Here is a 10826-nt window from a genome sequence, read left to right on the forward strand (position 1 = left end):
CCAACTTTTGTAGCAACATGGACAGCACTGGAAGAGATTATGCTGAGAGAAATAAATCAAGCAGAGAGAGTCAATTATCATATGGTTTCACTTATTTGTGGAGCATAACAAATAATATGGAGGACAAGGGGAGATGGAGAGGAGAAAGGAGTTAAGGTAAATTGGAAGGGGAGGTGAACCATGAGAGACTATGGACTCTGAAAAACAATCTGAGGGTTTTGAAGGGGCAGGGGGTGGGAGGTTGGGGGAACCAGGTAGTGGGTATTGGAGAGGGCATGGATTGCATGGAGCACTGGGTGTGGTGCAAAAATCAATGAATACTGATACACTGAATAGAAATTTTTTTAAAAAATAATATTTCAAAAAAAAGGAACTGTTTTCTCATACTATATCAAGAACAATATAACAATTTAAAAAATGTTTTCTCTACAAAAAAAAATTGTGATAAACCAGTCTTTTAATTGGTGATACTTTCATGATTTGTGAAAATTTCAATTACAAGTGTGGGTCTTTAATATAAATGCAGTTTTAAGTTCAAGATAGGGTCATTAAAAGATATACTGTGATAAAAATAGACAGCAAAAATAACACATCTTGAGTAACCTGTTCATTAATATTTCCTTAAGATAGGTTTATTAAAGCTGAATAGGATGAAAACCTAGTTTTCTTAGAATCCCAGTATCCTTACTTATTAACCTACTGAGATACAGGAAAGTTTTCTGATGGAGAAAAAAGTTTGAAGTAGAGAAACTAAACATTTAAGCAAGCATATATACATGTTTACCAAATTTGAAATGATTCTTTAAATTAGTACCTTACCTTTGCAGAAGATGCAAAGGACCACAACCAAATACAAAAAGATCAGCTTCATGGTGGTGATTTGGGACCTAGAAATGGGGACCAGTCATCCTGGAAAACCAGATCCGTGAGGGACCCTCTTACAGAAGTTTTTATACCTACTCTTTCCACAGTTTCTCATAATGAGCTAGGTGTGGTGATGATAGAGCAAGATAAATATTATAGCATGCCAAAGATGAAATTTGTTTCAAGTCAATTTAGTGTTTTATTCATGCCATCTTCTACCTTGGATCAAGTCCAGCTCACACCAAACCCAAAGCATACCTTCTTGCCACCCTGTGCAAACAGGAAAGGCAGGAAATAAAAGCCCCAGGATTAAAAACCAAATATGCCAATAATATACATTTGTCTGTACCCTATTAATCATTGCAAAAGTCTTAATACCTCAGGAAACTCAAATAGTGTGATTAAATATTGTAATATTGTCTATCCCTTAACAACAAAACGTACTTTAAACATTAACCTACCTTGAAACAAAGAACTCTTTTCTTATCAATATATTAATGGGTATTTCCTTATGAAAGCATGTAATTATCACATAGACATAGCATAAGTATGGCTATGGATAAACTAAGACATACAATGCACTATGGTCATGTAATAGCTCCATTACTCACAGGACACATGATATTCCAATGATACACATGCTTACCCTGAACTTTATAATCAGATATATAACTAGAAGACATGAAAATAATGAGAACATCAGAAATAGAATGTTTTAGAACAAAAATAAAATTAAATAGAAAATACCACCCATGAATTATATATGTAGATATTCTGGGGTATGGAGAAGAAGTTCAAGTCATGGTCTAAGAGGAGAAGTTCTGGTCTGTGATGAGCAGGGTAGAGATGATTGGCCATGAAAGGTGACCCTGAAAACTAGAAAGGGCCAACTCCACAGTTTGATGATGCTCCCAATCACCATAAAGGAAAGGCTTCGGTGCACTTGTGGTGAACATAGCATAATGTGTAAACCTGTCAAATCACTACGTGTACACCTGAAACTAATGTAACATTGTATGGGGACTATACTCAAATAAAACTTAAGAGGAGAAGAAAAGGTATCAGTAGCCAAAGGGAAAATAGTCCTCAGTCTATCTTCAGAAAAGCAGAAAAAACCCAAGAAAAGGGGAAAAATTATGAATAAGCATCTTTTTCTTTCCTCTTTATCCCCTCATTCTCAACTAATCTGAAGGGAATAAATTAACCTGCCTTGTCAGAGGGCCTTACCAATACAGAGTGAAAACTTTCACTCATGTACTTCCTGTCCCCATGAAATCTCCTTAGTCTGTTTGTTGATTCCTTAAATCATCTTGAAGGAGTACAATATTTATCAGGTTTAAATATTTTAAATGCATTTTCCTGTTTAAGGTAACACATTCAATGGAGGCCATGCATTTTTTTTCTGACATCAGTGAAAATGTGAGAGTTTTCCTGGTGGGGCAGGGATTTGGAGAGTGGGCAAACAACAGACACAGGAGTGATACAGGAGGAGAAGGCTCACTCTAAGAACAGAGAAGGAGGTACTAGAGATTGGAGGGGATAAGACTAACTTCATTAACTTTGTAGTTTTTCCAAAACCTAGCTCTGATTGTTTTAGCACTTTGCAAATAAAGACTAGGTACTGAGGATTTTTCTCCAACACAGAAAAAAAGTGTAGTTATTAGGGAATATTGCCCTTTGAGACATATGACTCATATGAACATGGCCATTTACAACGTTCTTTTGTTTTTTTAATCATACATGACTTTATTGTGAAGGAGATTTGTTCTTGGAGAGCCCATTTTTCAGATTATCATTATGACAGGATTATTCTGCTATAGGTCAACAGTGGACCTAGATATGTAGACCAGAATGAAACAAAGTTACCTTGAGGCTTTGGGGGGACTAAGACTACATGCAAATGGGAAATTTTCCATAAGTAGGGATCAGATGAAATTGCTATGGAAGCTTGAAGGAAGGTGGCACTCTTAGCTTGTGAAAATCAGGGAAAATTTCATGGAGGGGTAGTTTAAGGGCTGAACCTGAGAAAAGAAAGTGGATAAAACCTGAACATGCAGAATTAAGGAAGGATTCCAAATGGAAAATGCATTATGAAAAAGTCAAATGCAGTTTCAAGCATTCTAATGTCTTACCACCCACTTCTCTTTCTAGATCACTTGTTCTAGTAGTACAATTCCAAGAATCTACGTATCCCTTGGAACCTATAATGCACGGATCTTGCTACATTTCATTCACCCTCACTCCCCTCAACAATTCATCTACTCTCTTACTTGGCTTAAATTGTATGGTTAGTTATTATCATTATTCCTTTGCATGAACCTTTAATTCTTTTCTCTATTAAATCTCTGACCCCAGTTGTCCCCTGAAGACAGGCAATTTTATCTCCTCCTCTATTTGCTTTCACACTCTTCATCTTTCTCTTCTCTTCTCCAAAATCTGATGCTTCCTTTCCATCATCCCTCTCAGTTAATGACCTTACTTCTAATTTTACTTAGAAAGTATAAGCTGTGAAAAAAGAAACTCTGTAAGCTCCCATCCACAAATACATCCATCTACTGGTATCTGTACCCTTTGCTCTGCCTGCCTTCTTATTAATACACAAGAACTCTCTGTGCCACAATCTATGTCAATGCTCCCATTTGTGTATAGGATTTCATCTAAGAACGTTAATGCCAGTAATTTGTTCACCTGTGTCCATATCACCAAGGTTTCTTTCCTCTTTTGGATTAATCCCAGTGGTATAAATACATGCTATTATGTGTTCTTCCTAAGAAAAACAAATGTAACAAAAAAAGTAACTTTATGATGTCTGGATTATATGTCAATAAAGCTGTTACTTAAAAAAAAAAAAAATGTTGAACTCACTTCCTTCCTGCTCTCTTCCCATTTTTCCGTTCCTCTAAAGGCTAAACTTCACAGAAGTTCCTTCACTGACTCCATTCCTGACTTCTCTTTCTCTCATGAACTTTACTCAACCCCCATTAAGTTCTCTCCATCACTGTACAAAATCAAGGACACAGGTGATCTAAAGGGAATCCAGTGGTCGGTTGTCAATCCTCATTTTACTGACCTCTCAACAACATTTGACACATACTTGATCAATTCTTCCTTCTTAGGACACTTTGACTTCTGCAATTTCCAGTTTTTTCCTGTTTCATGTGCTGTTCCCTCTTGTTCACCTCTGCCAAATCCTCATCTCTAGCACTTCTTAACCTAAGGGACGTGACACTCAATTTTGGATCTCTTCTTTTTCTCTAGACACTTCACTCTCTTGGTGATCGTACCCAAATTCTATGGGTTTACATACCACTCAGATACTTATGACTTCCAAATTTATATAACCAGCCCTGGACTATTCCCCTGCCTCCAAGCTTATTTTCCACATCTTCACCTGGATGTCTAATAGGCAACTAAACTCAATGTGCCCCAAATGAAATTCTAAACTCACTCCTCCCACCAATGTGCTCTTCTCAGTATCTTTTTTTTTTTTTTTTTTTTTTTTTTTTAATATCAAGTAATGGAAAATCTGTCTGGATTACCTGACCCCTCAAATGTATAGCCATGTTTGAATTTTCCTTTTCCTTTTCCATGCCCCCTACACACACATACTGCATCAGAAGATCCTGTCGGTTCTCAATTTAAAATAAATCCAGAGTGAAACTTCTTCTCATGACCACCTCCTCTACCACCACTCTGATTCCCCTCATTCAGGACACCATTACCTCTGACCTCAATTACCAATTCTAGCTAGTCTCCCTTTTTATAATCTCAGAACATCAGCTAGAACAGTCTTGTGCAGACTGACTTTTAACATATATTTTGCTACTCAAAACACTGTAGGACCCCTCCCCTTAATTCACCAAATAAAAGCAAATATCTTTAATATGGTCTACAAGGCCCTCCTCCATCAGCCCCAAATCTGATTTCACTTTCTGCCTGCTTGCTCTCACTCTCTCTGCTCCAGCCTCAGAGACCTTTCTGCTGTCACTGTCCCTCACCAGACAACCCTCCCTCAGAGTTTCTGCATTTGCTTGTTCCCTGGGATACTGTCTCCCCAGGTATCCACCGAATATGCTCTTTCACCTCATTAAAATGTGCATTTTAATGACATTTTGCAAACTGTTAATATCTACTTTCACATGCTATAATTATTTTCCTCCAAAATGTCCATTTTCAGGGTTATGATTAGACTTTAGCCTCGGTGAGTCAGAACCTATCCATATGTAAGAGATTTAAAATATGGACAATTTGCATATGTTTCAAACAGATGTCCAAAAAGATAGTTACATAATATAATTCTAGGCATGATCAATATTGTATGCTATTAAATTAAATATTTTAATCTCAAAATAAATTAGAATCCTTTTTAATTTCTTGTGATTTATTAATACCTTTATGCAATTCCTAATTCTTCCCCAAAATATCAATCCCTCTCTTCATTCAGATCTTTGCCCAAAACCACCTTCACATGAACACCTTCCTTGAATAAATTACAAACCTCACCTCACAGCACTCCTTCCCTCTACTCTTTTCTGTTTTATTTTTCTCTGTAGCTTTTACCACCATCTAATATATACTTTTACTTTATCTTTTAATACATTTAATTATGTCTGTCTTTAGTACTAGAATGTTCAATTAGGGCAGGGCTCTCTATGTGTTTTGTTCACTACCGAGTTCCAGTGCCTAGAAAGGACTCTAGCATATGCTAGATGTTCAATATTGAATAAATTATTTATTTTTTAAAAAATTTTATGTATTTATTTGTCAGAGAGAGTGAGCACAAGCAGACAAAGTAGCAGGCAGAGGCAGAGGGAGAAACAGGCTCCCTGCTAAGCAAGGAGTCCGATGTGGGACTTGATCCCAGAACACTGGGATCGTGACCTGAGCCAAAAGCAGCTGCTTAACCAACTGAGCCACCCAGGCATCCCTGAATAAATGATTTAATGAATAATTTTGCTATGCTCCAAAGTAAAAATCACATTAAATAATAATGATAACAAGAATAATGATAAACAAATTTTAATATTAAAGTTATTTATATTAAGAGATTTAGTTCAATATAATATAGCATGCACTGAATTAGACACATTATAGGAAAATTGGGGAAATACTGATGGTTAAGAAAAGGGTCCCACAATTTGAAACTTCTAGCCTAGATTCACCATCCATTATTCTGAGGTTGAAATGTTGTACCAGCAGTATTAACAATTTTTTTTGATTTCACAAGTTCAGTTGCCTTCTAGTAAAAAACAGTCCAAAATCCTAGACTTTTTTTCACTATAATGTTAATAACTAGAGATGAAATTGGCTTTACAGTTATTAGAAAGTGGAGGAGGGACAGAAAAATATCCTTTAGACTGAGAAGCTACTTCAAGACCCCAAATTGAAGCTACTCCAATATATTTGCAGAGTCAGGGTAACTTACTGAAGGTGGTTGGGGGGGCAGGAAGCAGGCAATCCAGGCATTGTGCATCTATCATCAGCCCAGTTTGGACCTTAAGCCACAGTTTTCATAGAGCAAGGAGCATTGCGGTGAGATCCAAGGTTAGTTATCTAAAATCGGAACTTCTGTGCACAGATGTCATCTCTACTGGTTATCTAAAGTGGTGCCATCTGTGTGCCTTTGTAGGGATGCTCCCAACTAGCCTTTCCATGGTCTAGTCAAGGCATACATTAACCTCCATGGGGCCTGAAACATGTAATGTTTTAGGGAGGTCATTGCATGAACAAGATGGAGGGCCAAAGATGGCGTCAGTGTTGTCCGCACTCCCATAGCAGTGGCTCTAAAAGTCAAGATGACAATAAAATGCCAATATACTACATTTATGTTTGTTGCCTTTCCATGAAGTTTTTTTTTTTAATTTTCATGAAGAACTAGATGACTCAATGATAATATATGGAAGCTACAAGCCTTATATTTGCTTGATTTTCCTATCCTTGTACTTCTCAAGCCACTCCTTTCAAGATTTTGCTGCATGTTATTCTTCTTTATCTTCTAAAATTTCAAAGTATCCATGGTTGATGTCACTATAAGAGAAAAGTTTTAAAAACAATTAAAACTACCAACTTAGCAAATGTTCAAGAGGGTTCTTCAAAGGAAATTAATTTTTCTGGGAGGCAGACTCATTTTTGTTCTGGAATTTTTTGCTAGGTAGCTTGCTTTCACAAGGAAATTAAACACTTTAACTTTCTTGTAACAATATATCAATCAGATAGAACCATCTAATGTTAAAATAGACTGCCTCACAACTGTATACAGTGTAAAAGCACGTCCATCAAAAAGAACAATAGTCAAATGTTTCCTTCTTGATTTAAAAGACTGTGGCTTAAGTATCTGTACACTTAATGATACACTGTCAAAGGAAAAGTCAACAGTTGAAAGAACAATAGCATCAGTATGGGCAAGACAGTTTACTGTTTTTAAAGAACATTTGTACCAGAAGCAAATACAAAAAATGTTAAATAATATTTATTTGGCTTACAGGACAAGAAGTTCCTACTTTCATATATATTATGATCTAAAATTATATTAGAAAGTGAAGTGTCTGAAAATTGGAAACTTTTCCTTATGTGGGATATTTCACACCAAGAAAAATAAAAATACAATTAAATTCTTAAATAAATATTACTTAGCTTGATAAAATTACTTAATTTGATATAATTATTTAACATATATAATACTTAACATTATAGATAATTTTTCCCAGTAAATTACCATCTCAATATTGTTTATCATAGTAGTTAGTAGGTACAAGAAAGGATAATATTAAAATAGATCTTCAGATGGTATTTTATAAGAGCAAGGAAATTTTGTCAAGGTTCTGAGCAGGATATCATAGTGGCATTGATACAGCTATTTTGTCAACTTTCCTGAATGACATTTTAAAAATGTGAATACTGGCCTTCTCTTGATAAGGTCTGCAGTATGCCATATTCCTGACAGAGGTTTTATTATCTGTGTCTTCTCTCTGCATTAATATCACTGAAATGGCTTCTTGTGTTCAATCTAAAGCCATATTTTAAACATCACCCTATCATTTGTCTTGCACAATTATACCACAATTATATCAACTCCTTCTTTTGAGCTTGCTTCTACATTTTAACATACGCTGATTATTTTCATTCTCACTGCATCTTCTTACTTACACATTGTTCTCTACCTGCCTCAGGTAGGGTTTCATTCTATAAGCTGTTCTCTAAACAGTCACCACATAACAGCTTCATCACTGCACTTGTTTGCTTGATTCAGTCCAGATGGCTTCTCATGGATTATTCTGCCACTTTCGATTCCACTGATTATCTCTTTTAAACTATCTCCATCTCAGTCTCTCCCTTTCTACTACTTTTGAATATGGGTGTTTTCTGGAGCCTTTTTTCCCCAATATATTCTCTGTCATACTCTCCCCCATTTTGAAATAATGGTGTTATGGGCTGAATTGTGTCCCCTCAAAAAGTCATATGTTAAAGTCCTAACCTACAGTACCTCAAAATGTAACCATATTTGAAGATAGGGTCTTTGAAGAGGCAATTAAAATAACATCAGATCACTGAAGGAGACCTTAAGCTACTGGTGTTCTTATAAGAGGAAATATGAACACAGACACATGCACAGGAAAGATGTTCAAAAGATACAGGGAGAAGATGGCCATTGCAAGCCTTGGAAGCAACCCACTTGCTGACACCTTGATCTTGGATTTCTATGCTCCAGAACTGTGAGAAAATTGACGTTTCATGTTTACAATCTTTGGTACATTGCTGTAACAGCCCTTAACAAACTCATACAAATGACCTCTCCACAGTTGCAGATCTACGTCTAACCCCATGGTCTCTTCTAAGTCTTGGATCATCATTCACAACTGTCTACTGAACATTTCCATCTGTATGTTTTACAAGAAGCTTAAATAAATATGTCAAGTATTAAATAATCATCTGCACCAAACATGCTCCTTTCCTCCACTCCCCAGTAAGTTTCCAATGCTCAACAATTTAAACTTAAAATTTCAGAATTATTTTGCAGGTATACTCTTAATTGTGATTTTAAAATTGAATGATTTTAGATTTTTTTAATTTATTTATTTGACAGAGAGAGATCACAAGTAGGCAGAGAGGCAGGCAGAGAGACAGAGGAGGAAGCAGGCTCCCCGGTGAGCAGAGAGCCCGATGCGGGACTCGATCCCAGGACCCTGAGATCATGACCCGAGCCGAAGGCAGCAGCTTAACCCACTGAGCCACCCAGGCGCCCCTAAAATTGAATGATTTTAAACTTTATGTTAAAATCTTGCCATTTGGGAGAACATGGATGGAATTTAATGGCATTATGCTAAGTGAAATAAGTCAGAGAAAAGCAAGTATCATGTAATCTTACTTATACATGGAATCTTAAAAAAACAAACAAACAAAACACAATAACAGTAATAAAACAAGCACATGGATACAGAGAACAGATTGGTGGTTGCCAAAGGCAGGGCATGGGGTAGGTGAAATGAGGGATGAAGGTCAAAAGGTACAAATTTCAGTTATAAAATAAGTAGGTACTATACAATATGGTGACTAAGTCAATAATACTGCATTGCATATTTGAAAGTTGCTGAGAGAATAGTTCTTAAAAATCCTCATCACAAGAAGAAATAAAATTCTAAGTATGTATGGGGACATACATTAACTAGACTTACTGCGGTGATTATTTCACAATATATACAAATATCAAATTATTATGTTGTACACCTGAAATTAATATGTTATGTATCAAGTATACTTCCATAAGTAAATAAATAAATAAATAAAACCTTAATGTATAACCAAAAAAAATTTCAACAATCAAAAAATGGCCCCCAAAGACTTGTGCCAAAAAATAAAGGACAGCAGGGTGCCTGGGTGGCTCAGAGGGTTAAAGCTTCTGCCTTCGGCTCAGATCATGATCCCAGGGTCCTGGGATTGAGCCCCACGTCAGGCTCTCTGCTCAGTGGGAAGCCTGCCTCCCTCCCTCTCTCTCTCTCTCTGCCTGCCTCTCTGCCTACTTGTGATCTCTGTCAAATAAATTAAAACATTAATTAAAAATAAATAAAGGAGAGCAAGTATAAAATATAAACAAATTCACTTTTTAATGTAACATATCATTTACTTAAAAAAATAAACTGAAAGAAGCATTATGTAGTGATGTCAATGGGAAATAGTGCTTACTTCATTATTGGTGAAATATTTATACCCTATTAAACCTGCTAACATTTGACAGGCTAGGAAAAAATAAAAAGCTAAATCTGAGGGATAAGAATTACAGAAGTTTAAAAATGTTTTCAGAAGAACTTTATGTCATTTAGTGGAAGTAAATTAGTGTGCTGTTTTTATTGAGATAAAACATACACAAATAAATATATATACAGATGTATAATTTAAAGAATCGTTATAAAACAAAGACCCAGCTAACTGCCAACTATGTCAAGAGATAGAAAGTTTTCCAAAATCCCAGAATCCCCCACCTGCTTGCTTCTCAGTCATGATTCCTTCCCTTTTTTATAGAGGTATTGACTGTTCCAGCATTTCAAAGAATAATTTCTTTATTTGCTTTGTAGTTTTCCCACCTATCTATGCATCCTTAAACAATAGGGCAGTTCTTTTCCACTGTACATGAATGGAAGCATTCTGTGTTTTGTTATTCTGTTTTGCTTCTCTCAGTCCTAGTATGCTTGTAAGAATTATCCAGGTTTTATTTGATGTTCTGCATTTGTGTTTTGGTGTGCCTGTGTAGAGATGACTTTTGATTTGTCCTGACTTAGATTCTCAAGACTTACTGTGTATAGATTGGTACCTTCCATCAGTTCTAGCTATTTCTTAACCTTTATTTCATCAGACATACCTCTCCCCATATTTTCTCTTCTGACATTCTAATCAGACATATATGAGACCTTACTCTATCCTACAAGATTCTTAACTACTCCATTTATATTTTTAATCTATTTTTCTAC

This window comes from Mustela lutreola, chromosome 8 (assembly GCF_030435805.1).
Source record: "Mustela lutreola isolate mMusLut2 chromosome 8, mMusLut2.pri, whole genome shotgun sequence".
Classification (NCBI taxonomy): Eukaryota; Metazoa; Chordata; class Mammalia; order Carnivora; family Mustelidae; genus Mustela; species Mustela lutreola.